The 19,123-nt window shown below is 43.2% G+C and overlaps 1 protein-coding gene across 4 annotated transcripts in view; it reads left to right on the top strand.

The window, feature by feature from the left end:
- Nucleotides 1-19,123, top strand: part of TRPC6 (transient receptor potential cation channel subfamily C member 6) — a 94,107-nt gene that overhangs the window by 27,599 nt on the left and 47,385 nt on the right. The window contains exon 1 of one of the 4 annotated variants that reach the window (XM_072134186.1): nucleotides 6,217-6,258. The exons of the other annotated variants lie outside the window; for them this stretch is intronic. The gene's annotated coding sequence lies outside the window, so the exon portion shown is untranslated. Of the gene's footprint in view, nucleotides 1-6,216; nucleotides 6,259-19,123 lie in introns of those variants that run through there. 4 annotated transcript variants of the gene reach the window in all.

Here is a 19,123-nt window from a genome sequence, read left to right as displayed (position 1 = left end):
GGTAGATAATCAGTCTGGGGTACGGCTGGCGCACAGCCCCTCCCCCGACCGTCTCGTAGATGAAAACAGATGAACAATAGACTTCATAGCAATGACTCTCCAAAAGCAGGTAGTTACCGAGAAGAGAGCTGGATCAATAGACAGTAAATTGTCATCCATCATCTGCTTCTCAGCTCTTGTAGGATAATAGAAAGAAAAAGCCGGAGAATAATACGCAGGTATACTTATTTGATAGACGTTTAACCCGCCTGATGCATCAGGGATTTAGAGTGGGGACTGACAGCTGACGACTTACATTAGGATCCATTTATTTTTTACTTACTCTATGGAATGTCACGTTTTTTACCACTTAAAGGGAACTGGGACACTTTCCCTGTCTCTGTTTGTGTTTCACGACTATAATAGCTAATTTTACAACTGGGTGTTGCCGTGACCCTTGTCAAAGGGGCGTGTCCCTAGAAATACTCATTAGACTGGGTACTTACCTGTCCACTTTTGTGATGCGCAAAGAGGGACAAAAGTGGTAGTGACCACGATGCGCCACAGACAACTTTTGCCAGACATTTCAGCAGTGAAGTCAATGGGGAAAATTTACTTACCTGGTCCTTTGGCGATCCCCGATCCGGACGATCCGACGAAGATGAAGTCCGGTGCAATTCATGTAGCTTGTGCACCCGATTTCCTGCATGTGTCGCTTCCCCGCTCAGGTCCGCTGGAGTTCACCTTCTTCTTCCCGGTGTATGTAAGTGCATGTCTTGCGCCAAAATTAGAATTTTAAATCCCGCGCGTAGTCTGAATCCGTCGGGTTGTCCGATGCCCCGCCCACCCGATTTGCATTTCATGAAAAGTTGGCGCAAAATCTGATCGTGTGCGCCAAAAAACCCCTATTAAATACGGCGCAAAACGGAAATAGTCGGGATACCCGACGGAAATGCGGTCCGCAGACCCTTAGTAAATGAGCCCCAATGTGAACAGAACCTAAATGAAGGAAGGTGCTAAAACAAGTATTAGGTTGATTAATGATGTCTTAAAGGAAGTGATTATATTTATAACAATAACTAATAAATATAATTTATCGCTCAGATGCATCTTAACTTTATGAAGAAAATTCTGCTCACAGGCCTTATACAGAGCTATGTGTTTCCATGGTTACAGACTACAAACAAACACTCTGTAGACGGGCAGTGTTCCAGCTCGGTCTTCCTATATTCTCACCCTGGAGTTTGGGGATTTACTGTTTCCTAAGATCTGGGCTCCATTTCCAATCGGTCAATCGACTTGTTGGACAATCTTTCTGACAGATGGTTATTTGGTACAGATGGTGTTACAGAACATGAAACAATATTGAACAGTCCAGGATATTGGATGAGTAGTCCTGCCTGATGAACTGGAATCTGCTCAGTGGGTTGCCTCTTCCATCTCATCAAGTTGATTCTAGCCAAGAGAATAAATCTACATTCCTCATGACTACAGGAAATACAATAGCAACAATTACAGTCAAAAAGTTGTATCTCTGTTAAGACTCATCACGATGACATGAGAAAGCAACTTTTTATAAGCAACGTCTATGCAGACCCACAGATAACGCCAATGTGTAGGCTGATTGTGTAGTTATGTGTTCTATTCTCATTTCATCTGCATAGGCTCTAAGAAAGAGTATGGTTTAAAGGAAATCTACCATCAAAATCAAGCACTATAAATCAGGGGCACTTACTCATAGATCCAGGCACTGTGACTATTATAATCTTCTTATATATGTTATCCATAGCCTTCTTCCATACAAAATCAACTTTTACAATTTAGATAATGAGCCTCAAGGGCTCTAGGGGGAGTTACCAGAGCCCTCCATGTTGCAGCTTCACAGGCTGTTACACTGTGCGCCCTCCTGCTCCCTCGGCATCTCCTCCTCCCTGCTCTGAGCTCATACATCAGTAACAGCCTGTGAATCTATAGCATGGAGTAATTCCCCCCAGAGCCCTCCTGCTTATTTTGCATAATTTTAAAAGTTGGTTTTAGAGGAAGGAGGCCATGGATAACAAATATAAGAAGATTACCACAGTCACAGAGAATTCTGCTATATATTATTTTCAAAGTTCTATAAAACAGGTCAGACTACCCGGGTTTCTTTGCAGTCTGTTACTATGGTAACCCTTAGTTCTGTAACGAGAGCTGCCAACCTCTTATGACTCTTTTCTGAAATGTTTTCTAAACAAGATGCAAACCTTCATTTTTAAGGGGTTTGTTAAACAAGAAATAGACATAAAAGGGATCTGTAATAAAATAAAATAATGATTTCCACCCCACAATATTCCCCACTCCCCTGTTTCGTTATCAACTGTTTCTCCCCTGTTTCGTTATTCCCGCTCCTCACGACATTGCACTTCCTGGTCACCGTGGCCAGTGATTGGTCAGTCTCAAATCTTGTAGTGCATAACCCATTCATAAGGGGAATGGTAAAACCCAGTTGTCACTTTATTAATACATCTCCAGGAGGGACAATAGTGGGGACAGCAGTTTGGAGTTTCTAGTAAAGATGCTCCAGAATTGTTATTTCATGGGAAATTAAAAACATGTCATCTTCTAAAGCTGATATGTTTTTTTTTTAATCTTTATTGTTGTCTTCAGTACAAACGCTGATTTATAATTTATTCTCTAATTATTTAAACAATTATTTGATAATGGAGAGAACATAGAAAGGAGATAAATGGAAACTGTGAAACTGTGGATTGTTAGTAAATTCCCGAATAGTGAGGGAGATTCATTATGGCACAAAACTGGCGGAGAAATCCATTTGAAATCGGTCTCCGGCAGTTTTCTGGCTTCTACGACCCACACGATGGACGTGTAGGGGAATAGAACGGGCAGAGAACGGGGTGGGCGGAGTTCTGACGAAGACTAGAACAAAAAAGCTCCACCTGTTCCACAGGTCAAAACTAGCCCCTATATTTCCTAATTGGCCAGCGGGGGGCGTTCTAAATGCCAGTCCTAATTAATTACCCTGAATGTGTTCTTATCTCTGCATGATCTTTTACACTGAATAGTAGAAAGACACTTCCTCTACCCCCTATTCATTATACTGGGCGGCCATGCTTCAGGTTCTGTTCACACTTACATTATGGCAATCTTCAATGACAGAAGCTAAAGTAGTGTGCCAGATCTATTATATGAAGGAACTAAATTTGGCAAAGTAGTGCATCCCATCTAAAAAAAAAAAATAGGATATGTGACCACCAGGCTGGCTTCAGGTATTGGCCACAAAATGTACATACTGGCCAAAAGCTATTGGCTGGTCCATATTGTCAAAATCTTTGTTTTTAAGAAGTGCTAGAGGGCTGTAAATATTGTTTTGCCTCATGGGAATGGAAGCAAAATTAACTTTGGCCATGGGGGTCCATAATTTTTAAGTACATCCAACTGGTTCTTGTCAAAGTTGATGGAACCATAACAAATGTGTATTGGACCCTAAAAAGAATCTGTGAGGAAATTTTTAGATACTCAATGATTAGTAGGTCCTCATGGAGTAGTGGCTTGGTGTCACAGACCTGCCTATACGAAGCCTGTCCACCCTCATGTACTTATCAAACTGAGTTCTGGCACATGTGTGTATCCTCTTGGAAACCAGGACACAACATCTTGGCTGCACACTTCCGAAGCTTCTGGTGCATGTGCCCATCCTCTAGGACAGTGGTGGCGAACTTATGGCATGGGTGCCAGAGGTGGCACTCAGAGCCCTCTTTATGGGCACCTGCGCCATCACCCCAGCGCAGAGCTCGCTAGACAGGACTCAAGCCTCTTGCAGTCCCAGAACCCTAGAAGGAAGCTGCAATGATAATCCAAACTTCTTCTTCTTTCTACCGTATTGGTGTCCTCAGGTGCCTATATAATTTAAACATGTGACAGAGCAGGGAACAATAAGTTACTACTTAAATTGTCGTATGGGCACTTTGCAAAAAACATGTGGTTTGGTTGTAGTTTGGGCGCTCAGTGTCTAAAAGGTCTGCCATCACTGCTCTAGGAAACCATCTTGGCTGCACACTTCTGAAGCTTCCGGTCCATGCACCAATCCTCTAGGAGATCAGCACACTACATTTTGGCTGCACACTTCTGAAGCTTCCGGCACATGCACCCATCCTCTAGGAGATCAGCACACTACATTTTGGCTGCACACTTCCGAAGCTTCTGGTGCATGCGCCCATCCTCTAGGAGATCAGCACACTTCATTTTGGCTACACACTTCCGAAGCTTTCGTGCATGCGCCCATCCACTAGGAGACCAGCACACTAGATCTTGGCTGCACACTTCTAAAGCTTCGTACCTTAGTTTACTGTACTGAAAGTCAATAGAAGTCAAAACTTCCAAGTCATCAGATAAAGTCTAAAATTGACATAAAAGCAACAATAGATAAAGTTCTTAAAAAGACTGGTCATGTGCAATATCAGTGCATAGGTTGAAGGTTATTGAGGTTATCTGAACTTGTATCTTCTAAAGCTTTAAGGTAACCAAGAGGTCCACCACAGGAGGTAAAAGGTCAGCATTTTTTAAAGGTTGTGTAAGAAAAAATAGGATATGAAATAGAGCTTGATGTTTTATCCCAAATATGAGAAAGCCAGAGAAAGCCAAGCTAGGAACCTCATGTTTGTATTACATGAATTTTTAACTATGTGTCTATATTAATGCAAGTTCTTAGATGAGTTAATCCTTTTTAATTGGACTCCACCCAGTTTCTGCGCTTCCTCTCATAATGACTTACTAGAAAAAGACCTGCGGCATAGTCTGAGGAATGGGGGGGGAGGGGGGAGCACCAATTACCAGTCCATCCATTAGATGCTCCTCTAGCTATAAATATGGGAAAAGCAAGAGTTGTACTGTAATCTCCAGAGTAGGAGGCACCATGAACATTGACCGGGCTGAAGCTAAACCGGTAAGAACCAGAGGAGCGGTGACAACCAGTGGTCTTGTAACTTGAACTGTGCGCTATATCCACAATGAGAAGAATTATCAAAAATATTTCTGGAAACTGGTGGTCTGTGGGGATCTAATTTCATGGATTGTGCTTTCTTATTACTCCTGAATGAAGATGCTTCCTGACTGAGTATACTGACTTTTTATGATATGATATGTTGGGCACCTGTGTGCATAGGGCACAAGCCTTCCCTCCATCTCATGGCTTTGGTGTAAGAATCTTGACTTGTACTTCTCATAACATACTGCACTAGGGTCTGTTTTCAGAGAAATCAGGAGATGTAAGTACATGCCTATAATTTCTGTCAGATGTGTTGTCTCATTTTGAAGTATGACTTAAAGGGGTTTCCCATGAAAGAAAGTTCTTAAATTTGAATCCCCTATTAATGTTTACATAATAAAGATCATTTTAACCCAAAACTTTGCAATTTTAGTTAGTTTTATTGCTGTTTTAGCTCCAATAACTCAGCGATGGTCAGTGTAAGATTCCAGAGTGTGGGTGGGGACTCTGTAAGCAGACATTTCATGATTCCTCTATGCTGTGAGATGCTGTGTGCTGACAATGTGCTTAGATTATCAGGGTACAGGTTTATTTACACTTTCAACCTCTGCACCCCCTCAAGTTACACCCCTCCCTATTTGTCTCACATAGGGTTGCCACATGGCCAATAATGTCAGTGTTAGGCTACTATTTTTTTTATCAGCCCAACTAGACGCTGCTATTTCTATGTGTGAAAAACTACCAATTCAGGGAGTGGGAGCCAAGGGCCCACCAGTAAAATTTATTCCTACTGTTATATAGGAATATGATCCTGATGGCATCTATTTTACTTATAGCCTCATTAGATTCTCCCAATTGCCGGTAATTATCAGAGATACCTACCTTATTATATGTCACTTGCGGTCATTGATCAGGGATAGCCCCTTGCACAGATGGGTTCAGTCTTCCATCTCTTATTGATCCTGCCCCACATCTAGTCCATCACTTACCCTTCCTGATACGTGTCAGGAAAGGGCAGCGCTCCCATAAATCAGGTCTATGTATTCCTGCTCGCCCCATGATAGCTTGTGACAGCTCAGGCCGCGCTCTGTGTGATGTTCAGCTGTCACCCTGATGTCTGCATCCATTCTGCTCGGAGGAATCCAGGAGCCGTCAGCGCTGTCATCTGTCTCAGTTCTTAGAATGGAGGATCCTTCATTCTGACAATAGAAGTTCTATGACTCATAAAATGACCCTTTCACCGCTCACTTTTCTGCTAAACCTCTTTGCGGGAGCGGCAGACGTATCGCTGAGAGGTAAAATGCTGAGAATCTGCTTTTCATGTTTGCTAACGGCAGAGAAAGTTGTAGAAAAAAACCTTTAACACCTATATTTTTAGTTTTACCTGATGGAGGGAGCCTGGGAGATGAGAAGTTGTAGCTTTGTGCTGCCAAACTGCTTAATCTGATGTCACCCCCTCTGTATAATGCCCCACTTAGAAAATATACATACAGGGGGAGATTTATCATAAGTCTCTTAGAGCAAAACTGTTCTAGTTTTCCCAAAGCTGTTTATAAAATTAAAGCTGAGCTCTGATTGGTTTCCAACTAGAAAATTTTACCTCTGAAACTTGATGATAAATCTCCCCCACAGTGTATACACACCATATACACAGACATACAGCATATACACATCACATCTGCATATACATTTAGAGCATATACACATAACAAATACACACATACAGCATATTCACATGAAATACCCCAGATGTGGGGGCCGCCTTACACTGTGGGCCCCATAGCAACTGCTATGGCGGCTACCTCTGAAGTTACGCCCATGGGCCCACCATTCCCTTGAATGATAACCCTTTATCTAGCCAGGGAGAGGGGTCCTGTACACGTTTGGGGGCCTTCGTGAAGGGGATTGTTTTGTGTGTGTGAGGACGGAGGTTGGCACCCTGCCCATCACTTACTCTTATCCCAACCCCGATGACATTGACATAAATCACTGGCATATGTTGCCAGTAGGATACAGTTGTAGGATGTAGGATACAAAAAAACATATACTATGTTATACATGGTTTTACCAAGTGTGTAAGCTGGTGCAGTGTGTGTGGTTGAGCCTCGGGGAGACCAGTAAGTGTCTCTTCCATATAGGAAGAGACTAGTATTATAAGCTGTACAATATAGAAGGGATGTCTTGGCTGTCAGGATTCGGGATCAGTGGATCCTCTGGACCACCGCGGGACGTGGTACTATCCGACACCTGGGACCGAAATCTAAGTGGCATCCGGTCTTTACCAGACCGGGTTGGTCTTGCTGCAGCAGGATACCACCAGGTCGTTCCACAGGTGGCAGCTGAGGTCAAGGTACCGTAGCAGGAGACAGTCTCGTGGTCAGGTTCAGGCACAGTGTCAGGGCAGGCGGCAGAGATGCAATGTCAAGGTCCAATCCGGGGTCAGCAACAGGAGGTCCAGGCAGGAATGGGAAAACGGGACACAGGAACGCAGGAACACAGGAGCGGGAACACAGGAACTCAGGAGCAGGAACGCAGGAATATCGCAGGGGAGCTTTCTCTATGGTGTAGGCACAAAGATCTGGCAGGGGACAAAGGAAGGGGCTGGAATTTAACCAGAATGGCTGGCCGGCCAGAGCCAATTATCGGTGCACTGGCCCTTTAAATTTCTTGAAGCTGCCGTGCCCGCCATAGGAGGTGGTGCTGGATTGTGGTGAGGTGAGTGGATTGTGGTAAGGTGAGTGGAGAGGGGCACAGTTGCGTCTGCGACCTGGGAAATGGGTTGCCGGAGCACCCGTGACATTGGCGCACATTTAGCATTTTACAATTATGCCTCAGACCTTGCATAAATTAATAAAGTTTCATTTAAAGGACCCTCAGGACTAGGCACAGACATAAAAAGCCATCAATATTATAGTCCTTTTCAGATGGCAATTTTAGATGTCTATAGGACGCAGCTGTAGATAGGCGTCACCTCAGATCTCTGTATTAAAGCAGAGACCCAGCAGTGACGGGCAGCGCCATGGTAGAACAGGAGCGAAGAGAGAGAGGCAAGAATATTTTTTATTTTTAAAGCCTTCTCAGTAAAAAAAAAAATCATATTCCTGGACAAGTTGTTAGTTAAAAAAAAAAAAATAATGGGCCACATTTATCACTTTTGTGAGCCTAAGTGTAGTAGTTGCGCCTAAATTCTGGCGCACTGTTTTGCCAGAATTATCACAAGCTACAACCAACTGTGATAAGTTATTAATCACTTTACTTTAAAACAGTTTAGGCGCAATTTTGGCGCAGTTAAGGCGTAATGTTAGATTCGGGCACTTACATGTCATCCTGCTACAAGCTCCTCTCTGCTTCTCCCACAGCCCAGAATGAAGATAACACTCACAGCAGCACCCAGGTGTGTGACACCCTGCACCCAGTGACCTCCTCAGCAGTGGCTTCTCCTGGAGGGGATCCCCCAGTGCTGGTCTTCTGCTGCACCCCTGTAATTCTGCACAGTATCCCCCTCAGAAACACTGGTGATACTGTGCAGAATTACATGGGGGACAATTGTATGTCGTATCTGCAACATTCTGCAAAGTTCTCTTCTCTCTTGCTGTGAGCTCAGCGTTTTGCAGAATATTTTGTAAATAGAAGGTGATGAACTGTAAATAGAGTCTGCAGCTCCTGTCTGTAATGTATCTAATTGTATCTATTATATGTTCCAGTGTCTGGCTGAGCTCTGCTGCTAGAAATGAGCTCTTCTGCAAAGGGGCTCAGTGCTTTCTTCTCAGATAACGCCACCTTCGGGCTGGAGTGTTTTTGCGCCCGTTTTTGCACCTAAATGAAGACGTTGCAAGTGATGAATATCATTAGACGCAGCAAAACATCTGGATTGGTAAGATAGATGAGGGAAAGCTGGTTATTTTAGCTGCGCGGCTAATTTGACGTTTAATCGCAAAAATGGCGCAAAAAACGGTGCGCCTGAATGAAAAGGCGCAAAAACAACAGAAAAAACGAGTGATACATGTGGCCCAATATCTGGGTTTTTTTCAGTTCCTGGCACAGTAAATTTTTTAATGCTTTAACACTTCACTTTTGTGGACAAAGTTGTTTAAATCAATCACAATGAATTATTACAATCATTTGTAGTCATATATCTTACAAATGTCACTGCAGTGCCACCTAGTGAAAAGCTTGTAATCTTACAATCTCGCGGGAGCTTGTGTAGTACCAGAGACTTGGCTAAGATTTTCCAAAAAATTTATAATTAACAACCCAAAGCTGCTCAAATCAATATAGATGTTACATGTTTTATAGAAAAATACCGCTGTAAAGGTTTAGTTTTTGGGTGAATTTGCAATATGTTATTTTAAAACCATGATAAATTTATAGCGAAAATAATTAGATCTTTTAAAAATTTGTACAACATGTCAATTAATGTAAAAGTAAAATGATTGTAATATAAAAATAAGCTTAAATGGGAGTTCAAACTTTTGTTCTCTTGAGACTAAAATTTATTGGTCATTAAAGCGGTTTGCCCATGAAAGAAAGTTCTCAAATTTTAATCCCCTAGTGATGTTTACACAGTAAAAATGCAATTTTAGTCAGTTTTATTGCAGTTTTAGCTCCTGTAACTCAGTAATGATCAGCCTAAGATTCCAGATTGTGGGCTCTAAGCAGATACTTCATGATTCCTCTGTGCTATGAGATGCTGTGTGCTGACAATGTGCTTAGATTATCAGGGTACAGGTTTATATACACTTTCATTTAGCTTTTGAACACTCCACTAGTATCTAACACATAGAAAAAGAGAGATGAGACAGATCAGAGATCGATGAGATCCATTAGATGAATATAAGACACAATGAAACACTTAATTTTGCTGCCTCACCTATAACACTCACTGCCAGCTTTGCTGTAAAGACCTTATCTGTCTGTAGCTAGTAGAGTAAGTCCCGACAGGATGCTGCTTGCTGGCAGGAAGTCCCTGTGTCTGAGCTGATCTTGTAATGCAGGGGGAGGGGCAGGAGGCAGAGAGCATTCCAGCGTGCAGACAAGAGAAGCTATTCATTCAAGCTATTCATGCCCTGCCCGACCATAGTCACCAGAACTGATAGGTTTTAAAATGGCCATAAACTGTTGTTATTTACTAAAAGAAACCTAATAATTTCTAGAAGTTTGAGCAATTTTATAATAAGTATGGGATGACCACGGTCGGTCCCGGAATCACGAAACTGCTCTGGACGGATTTCATGGACTGACCATAGTACAGAGGATGGAACTACAAGCATCATAGTGATGATATATGATACAAGGAGTCCCTTCTTCTCCACAAAACAGACGCAAAGAAATCTGATTATGAGCACTAAGGGACTCATTATATCGTATATCACTGTGATGAGTCGGTGCTGTTCTCGGTTCATGATTCCTAGATAGATCCTGGCTGTCTACAAGACTTGGGGGCTAGGAGAGTGCAAACATGGTAATAAGCCCAGGTGTAACACAGATAGATGACATTTGCATATTGGGACTATTAGCACAACATTGTAGTTGTATATAATCCGGCTGTGTAACCTCAAAGGTCTGACACCATTACATAGTAGTAAAATGTCACATCGGGAATAAGATTGCTCAGCAGAAGATTGTGCAATGGACTCAAAACTGAAGTCAATGTAATAAACGATCTGCCCTTGTGTGACCCCTTATCATTGAGCAGCACCTAATGGGTAGCTTCTTAATCTTTGTAATGGATCATTAGTGATTGACCCCATTGATTGATTAAGTACATGTAAATACTGGGTGGTCCCTGTGTTTGTGATGGATATATGCAGAGGTTGTCTATTGGATGGTGGTTTCCCCTTTACCATTGTGATAGGTTTCTAGTCATTTGATTGGCAGAAATGCCCACGCTGCCACCATCGCAATAGAGAGATAACAGTCCAACGTTGTTGATGCTTTTACATTGTTGGACTTCGAATAGGTCATTTGTTTGGTGGGTGCTGATATTGGTCCCCCACACTGATCAGCACCATCACAACACAATTAACAGTACCAGAAGTGAATGGCTCCATGCTGTGTGCAGTGGCCAGAAGCTGTAACTACAGGCTTTGCTTTCAGTTAATGGAATGGGAACCTGCAGTACCATAGACAGCCACTATACAGGTCATGGAGCCATCTGTTTAACACGTTGATCAGTGTCGATCAGCTCACAAATCCCAAATAATGACAATATTACATATTGACTGATTTCTCACCTCTCTTTGCTGCTATAATTTTAAAAGGGTACAACCAGGGGCGTAACTTGAGGGGGTGCAGAGGTTGCGATCGCACCCGGGCCCAAGAGGTTTAGGGGGCCCTTATGGTGTCACTTTCCCATATGAGAAGACTATTACTATAAGCCATACATTATAGTCGGGGGCCTGGCACAGACTCTGCACTGGGGCCCATCAGCTTCTAGTTACGCACTGGGTACAATATCAGTATACAATTGAAGGCATCTCCTTAGCATAGGCTTCCGGTATCAGATTGATGGGAGTCAATCTGATCAAATATTTTTTGGCACCCTAGTAATTACTTAAAAGCTATAATGAGCCATGATTAAGAGCGTCTAAACACGCTCGAAACGCGTAGGCTGAAATTTGTAGTCTACAGTATAGATGCAGTGCTCGGGACTATGTGATTTTGTATCATACGCTTTGGAGTCAATAACAATTTGGAGGATTTCCAACCATATGTGCTGGATCGCTGTCTTTTTGAATTTTTGGCACCCACTATCCAGCTGATCTCCATAAACCGTAAAAAAAAAATACCCCCAACTCAGTCCTGTTGACTTCCTTGATCGCTACATGCTGAATGGAGATGTCTTTGTACATGGCCGGTGCCAAAAGCAGGTGATTAGCGGCATACCGGGACCCCAAGGGTTATCAATTCTACCCCTATAATGTATTGTTTCCACCTATTCATTGCTGTAGCATAGTGGGACTACCCCAATTCTTTACAACCCTATGTGGGTGCCCAGTGCTTTGGTTTTTGACTATTCTAGGTGGGTTGTTTGCACAGTATGGGGGTAATATTTTGGCAATATTACACATTATTTGCATCATAAAGAATGAAACTTTAGATCTTATGTATGTTTTTGCTCAAGGAGCTCCACACATCTTAACGGGTTTCCTTGGTTATAATTGACATAATAATATTACAGCCTCCTCCGCCGATCTGGTTGGATACGGACACGGAGAGCATGGAGCGACTGTAAATATTTTCCCTTATTACTACAGAATTTTAATTAAAAGTTAATGGGATATTAGTCATGTTAACAATCCCAGGACGTCCATGTGCAGCCGCTATCATTTCCCCAATATTATTACGTATAATAATTCCATTCCTGCCGAGAAGTTTTCATTTCATGATATAATTAGCAGAAAGAGAGGATTTTTTTAATTAGGTAAAAGCAGAATTACACTGAGACAATCATCCTCCGTCTTCTGCTGATAGGAGATGTTTGCTGGCTGATATCTTAATTAGTATTTCCGGATTTACCCTCACTAATTATATGTACAAACAGGGAGCTTTTTATTTCAATTATTTTCATTTTCTTGAAATAAAAGAGGATATCCAGGATTATTAAGGTTGCTTTTATTTGGTTGCTTTTTTTTCCAAACTGTGCTACATCTAAAGGTTGTGTGCGGCTCATATATCTGCTATTCTAATTAAAGGAAAGATGTTGTGCTGTGATGTCTTAAAGGGGTTGTCCGAGTTTTGAAAAAAAAATATATGTGGCCGCGAGCTGGCTGCCTAAAACAATAAAGATGTACTTACCTTCCGGTGCCCTCCGGTATCCAGCGCTGCTGTCGCTCCGGTCCGGGCGCCATGTAAACAAACATGGCCGCCGGAGCAGCGCTGCATTCAGCATCCGGGCCGGACCCGACAACTTTCCGGCCCCCATACACAATGCTGTGTATAGGGACAGATAGGCGTACCCGGCCACGGCCGGCCGGAAGCTGAATGCATGGATACCGGAGGGCACCGGAAGGTAAGTACATCTTTATTGTTTTAAGCAGCCCGCTCCCGGCCACATATAGTTTTTTTTTTCAAAACTCGGACAACCCCTTTAACTGCAGCATGTTATAGAGCAGGAGGAGCAGATCAGATTGTACATAGTGTCCTATCTAGAGGCAGCAAATTATAGAGCAAGAGGAGCTGAGCAGATTGTACATAGTGTCCTACCTGCAGGCATCATGTTATAGAGCAGGAGGAGCTGAGCAGATTATACATAGTGTCCCATCTGCAGGCAGAATGTTATAGAGCAGGAGGAGCTGAGCAGATTGTACATAGTGTCCTAACTGCAGGCAGCATGTTATAGAGCAGGAGGAGCAGAGCAGTTTGTACATAGTGTCCTATCTGCAGGCAGCATGTTATAGAGCAGGAGGAGCTGAGCAGATTGTACATAGTGTCCTATCTGCAGGCACCATGTTATAGAGCAGGAGGAGCAGCACAGATTGTACATAGTGTCCTATCTGCAGGCAGCATGTTATAGAGCAGGAGGAGCTGAGCATTATGTACATAGTGTCCTGTCTGCAAGCAGCATGTTATAGAGCAGGAGGAGCTGAGCAGATTGTACATAGTGTCCTATCTGCAGGTAGCATGTTATAGAACAGGAGGAACTGATCAGATTGTACATAGTGTCCTATCTGCAGGCAGCATGTTATAGAGCAGAGGAGCAGAGCAGATTGTACATAGTGTCCCATCTGCAATCAGCATGTTATAGAGCAGGAGGAGCTGAGCAGATTGTACATAGTGTCCTATCTGCAGGCAGCATGTTATAGAGCAGGAGGAGCTGAGCAGATTTTACATAGTGTCCTATCTGTAGGCAGCATGTTATAGAGCAGGAGGAGCTGAGCAGATTGTACATAGTGTCCTATCTGCAGACACCATGTTATAGAGCAGAGGAGCAGAGCAGATTGTACATAGTGTCCTATCTGCAGGCAGCATGTTATAGAGCAGGAGGAGCTGAGCAGATTGTACATAGTGTCCTATGTGCAGGCAGCATGTTATAGAGCAGGAGGAGCTGAGCGGATTGTACATAGTGTCCTATCTGTAGGCAGCATGTTATAGAGCAGGAGGAGCTGAGCAGATTGTACATAGTGTCCTATCTGCAGGCACCATGTTATAGAGCAGGTGGAGCTGAGCAGATTGTACATAGTGTCCTATCTGAAGGCAGCATGTTATAGAGCAGGAGGAGCTGAGCAGATTGTACATAGTGTCCTATCTGCAGGCAGCATGTTATAGAGCAGAGCAGATTGTACATAGTGTCCTATCTGCAGTCAGCATGTTATAGAGCAGGAGGAGCTGAGCAGATTGTACATAGTGTCCTATCTGCAGGTAGCATGTTATAGAGCAGGAGGAGCTGAGCAGATTGTACATAGTGTCCTATCTGCAGGCAGCATGTTATAGAGCAGGAGGAGCTGAGCAGATTGTACATAGTGTCCTATCTGAAGGCAGCATGTTATAGAGCAGGAGGAGCTGAGCAGATTGTACATAGTGTCCTATCTGCAGGTAGCATGTTATAGAGCAGGAGGAGCTGAGCAGATTCTACATAGTGTCCTATCTGCAGGCAGCATGTTATAGAGCAGGAGGAGCAGAGCAGATTGTACATAGTGTCCTATCTGCAGGTAGCATGTTATAGAGCAGGAGGAGCTGAGCAGATTGTACATAGTGTCCTATCTGCAGGCAGCATGTTATAGAGCAGGAGGAGCTGAGCAGATTGTACATAGTGTCCTATCTGAAGGCAGCATGTTATAGAGCAGGAGGAGCTGAGCAGATTGTACATAGTGTCCTATCTGCAGGCAGCATGTTATAGAGCAAGAGGAGCTGAGCAGATTGTCCATAGTGTCCTATGTGCAGGCAGCATGTTATAGAGCAGGAGGAGCTGAGCGGATTGTACATAGTGTCCTATCTGTAGGCAGCATGTTATAGAGCAGGAGGAGCTGAGCAGATTGTACATAGTGTCCTATCTGCAGGCACCATGTTATAGAGCAGGTGGAGCTGAGCAGATTGTACATAGTGTCCTATCTGAAGGCAGCATGTTATAGAGCAGGAGGAGCTGAGCAGATTGTACATAGTGTCCTATCTGCAGGCAGCATGTTATAGAGCAGAGCAGATTGTACATAGTGTCCTATCTGCAGTCAGCATGTTATAGAGCAGGAGGAGCTGAGCAGATTGTACATAGTGTCCTATCTGCAGGTAGCATGTTATAGAGCAGGAGGAGCTGAGCAGATTGTACATAGTGTCCTATCTGAAGGCAGCATGTTATAGAGCAGGAGGAGCTGAGCAGATTGTACATAGTGTCCTATCTGCAGGCAGCATGTTATAGAGCAAGAGGAGCTGAGCAGATTGTCCATAGTGTCCTATGTGCAGGCAGCATGTTATAGAGCAGGAGGAGCTGAGCGGATTGTACATAGTGTCCTATCTGCAGGCAGCATGTTATAGAGCAGAGCAGATTGTACATAGTGTCCTATCTGCAGTCAGCATGTTATAGAGCAGGAGGAGCTGAGCAGATTGTACATAGTGTCCTATCTGCAGGTAGCATGTTATAGAGCAGGAGGAGCTGAGCAGATTGTACATAGTGTCCTATCTGCAGGCAGCATGTTATAGAGCAGGAGGAGCTGAGCAGATTGTACATAGTGTCCTATCTGAAGGCAGCATGTTATAGAGCAGGAGGAGCTGAGCAGATTGTACATAGTGTCCTATCTGCAGGTAGCATGTTATAGAGCAGGAGGAGCTGAGCAGATTCTACATAGTGTCCTATCTGCAGGCAGCATGTTATAGAGCAGGAGGAGCAGAGCAGATTGTACATAGTGTCCTATCTGCAGGTAGCATGTTATAGAGCAGGAGGAGCTGAGCAGATTGTACATAGTGTCCTATCTGCAGGCAGCATGTTATAGAGCAGGAGGAGCTGAGCAGATTGTACATAGTGTCCTATCTGCAGGCAGCATGTTATAGAGCAGGAGGAGCTGAGCAGATTGTACATAGTGTCCTATCTGAAGGCAGCATGTTATAGAGCAGGAGGAGCTGAGCAGATTGTACATAGTGTCCTATCTGCAGGCAGCATGTTATAGAGCAAGATGAGCTGAGCAGATTGTCCATAGTGTCCTATCTAGAGGCAGCATATTATAGAGCAGAGGAGCAGAGCAGATTCTACATAGAGGCCTGTCTGGAGGCCGCAAGTTAGAGAGCAGGAGGAGCAGAGAAGATTGTACAGTGTCCTATCTGCAGACAGCATGTTATAGAGTAGGAGGAGCTGAGCAGATTGTACATAGTGTCCTATCTGAAGGCAGCATGTTATAGAGCAGGAGGAGCTGAGCAGATTGTACATAGTGTCCTATCTGCAGGTAGCATGTTATAGAGCAGGAGGAGCTGAGCAGATTGTACATAGTGTCCTATCTGCAGGCAGCATGTTATAGAGCAGGAGGAGCTGAGCAGATTGTACATAGTGTCCTATCTGAAGGCAGCATGTTATAGAGCAGGAGGAGCTGAGCAGATTGTACATAGTGTCCTATCTGCAGGCAGCATGTTATAGAGTAGGAGGAGCTGAGCAGATTGTCCATAGTGTCCTATCTAGAGCCAGCATATTATAGAGCAGAGGAGCAGAGCAGATTCTACATAGAGGCCTGTCTGGAGGCCGCAAGTTAGAGAGCAGGAGGAGCAGAGAAGATTGTACAGTGTCCTATCTGCAGACAGCATGTTATAGAGTAGGAGGAGTTGAGCAGATTGTACATAATGTCCTATCTCCCGGCAGTAAGTTATAGAGCAGGAGGAGCTGAGCTGATTGTACACAGTGTCCTATCTGCAGGCAGCATGTTATAGAGCAGAAGGAACTGAACAGATTAGAAACACTGTGATAACACTGCTGCTTTCCAATCCTAAACTGAAAGTGGCTGGCTGCAAATCCCAGCAGGTCCAGTAGGCTCAGAGCTTTGCTGTAAAACAGTAAAGAGACTGCAGCGCGGCGGCTTCACCAGTTCAGCCTATTCATTTTCTGTATATGTGTAGGACTAAGCGGTCAGACTCCCAATGACCATTAGGTAATGACAAATCCTAGCAATGTGCTTCACGTTATAGGATGAGATACGATGCACCTTTCACACAAAAGTTTTTGTCCAAGAATTTGCAAGAGCTCATTGATCCCAATGAGGATAATAGAAAATAGTGACTAAGGTTATACACTGATTATCTGTAAGAATTCTATAGAAAGTCACATTTATGTTATTCTAATAGTTGACATTTACACTGAATATTAAAATATCAAATATAGAAATGCCCTCAAATTTATGATTGCAGAGTGTGTATATATATATATATGTATATGTATATGTATGTGTCCATGTCGTACAGTATATAGAAGGGGCCTGAAGTTCTTCTCCAGGAGTGACAGCCGGGCTCAGCTGATGGATGGTGCAGTCACTGACTGATAGCGGTCCATCAGGGGGCAGGGAAATTTGTTTTGCAAATAATGGAGAAATAAAAGCTGTCGGTGCAGTGACAGATGTATCTCTACGAGCAGCCATCATTCACGTATCCCCCTAATAGGGCTGTCTGCTGGACGGTGAAAATGAGATATGGAGTGATATTCCCAATGGACACATATACCATCGTGTGCTTTGCTTTATTAACTAGGAGGAATCTGATGAGTCTAGTTGTACCATTTACTATCATTACTTGAAAAATTGTCATTGAAATATCTCATTAAAATAAGAAACATGGTAGAGCGTGAGTAGCACAATATCAAGGGGGTAACCATTCATCCCTTTACCCATTTCTCTTTAGGCAATTTGACCACGTCATCAGTGCTGTGCAAAAGTTTTAGTCAGGGGCAGAAAAAGTGCTTTTTCAAAAATGAAAATATCAATATTTCATTTTTATCAATTAACCAAAATACAAATAAATCTGTGTGATTTTAATACTTGGTGTATCTGCTGTTCCTATGAGTATTAATTTTAGGTAGAATTGCTCACAGTGTTTGAGCTCTGCAGGGAGATTGTTCCTAACGCAGGGCCGGCACCAGCACTGGGTGTACCTGGGCAAGTGCTGGGGCCCAGAGCTGCTTGGTGGACCCACATAAGGCTGTACATAAGGAATCTGTAAGGAGTGAGGGGGCTGTATCTAATAAATCTGTAAGGAGTGAGGGGGGCTTTATGTAAAATAACCATGAGGGCTGTTTGGTATGATAAAGTAGGGAATATTTTTGGAACAGGAGACTGTTTTAGTTTCTGAATTATTAATGCTGCCATGTGAGTTCACTGCAAAGGGGCCTAATGATGCTCTGTCACCGAGGGGCCTACTGATGCTCTGTCACCCAGGGGCTTCATGAAACCTGGCTCCGACCCTGTCTAACGCCTTGAAGAACCAAGCACATAACCATAATTCTGTCATTGATGCCCTATTATTACTTGATAAATGGGCCAATACTTCATAAAAGGCAGAAATCACTAAGCAGATCTCCTAAAGTCTGAATCATGATGTCACCAGCTCTCCACCTTGACTTCAGTGTTGAACTCTCCTCCTCCTTGACTTTATACAACCAATTTACATCTCACTTCAAAGTTGATTTTCTGGATGATGCCATCACACAGGACCATAAAAGAAACAAAAACTAGAAGGTGTTATACTGTTTGATATTATACTGGTAGTGGTTTAGTAGGCCACCTGCTGATGATAGGTTCCCTTTAACTAATTTGATACTATTTCAAATTATACATATTATCTGTCGTATAATGAATATAATCAGAACCCATTGAAGGTCATGTTCTACTATTTGTGGCAAGAAATATTACTCCAATAAAAGGACTAAAATGTCCCCATAAATCTGGAAGGAAATGAATGAATGTTCCATCATAAATTCTCTACTGCCGCTGACACGATTTTGCTTCTGCATAGTTCATGTAGTGTAGCTATGAATCAGGATTAAATGGTGTTTTTGGCACTTTCTACTGAGTCTCTGCACCCGTATCCTTCAGTCTGATACACAATGTACCCAATACGAAACCTAACCAGATCTGTAAAATATATGGACGTGTCCTGTGATTTGTTCTATATAAATTCTCTATAAATATTTAAAGGAACGCTCCAGTCACAGCTGATTCATTGAATTATACCTTGTACAAGTGTTGGGAGGAGCAGGAC

This window comes from Engystomops pustulosus, chromosome 2 (genome assembly GCF_040894005.1).
Source record: "Engystomops pustulosus chromosome 2, aEngPut4.maternal, whole genome shotgun sequence".
Lineage (NCBI taxonomy): Eukaryota > Metazoa > Chordata > Amphibia > Anura > Leptodactylidae > Engystomops > Engystomops pustulosus.
This window is presented reverse-complemented; position numbering and strand designations above follow the sequence as displayed.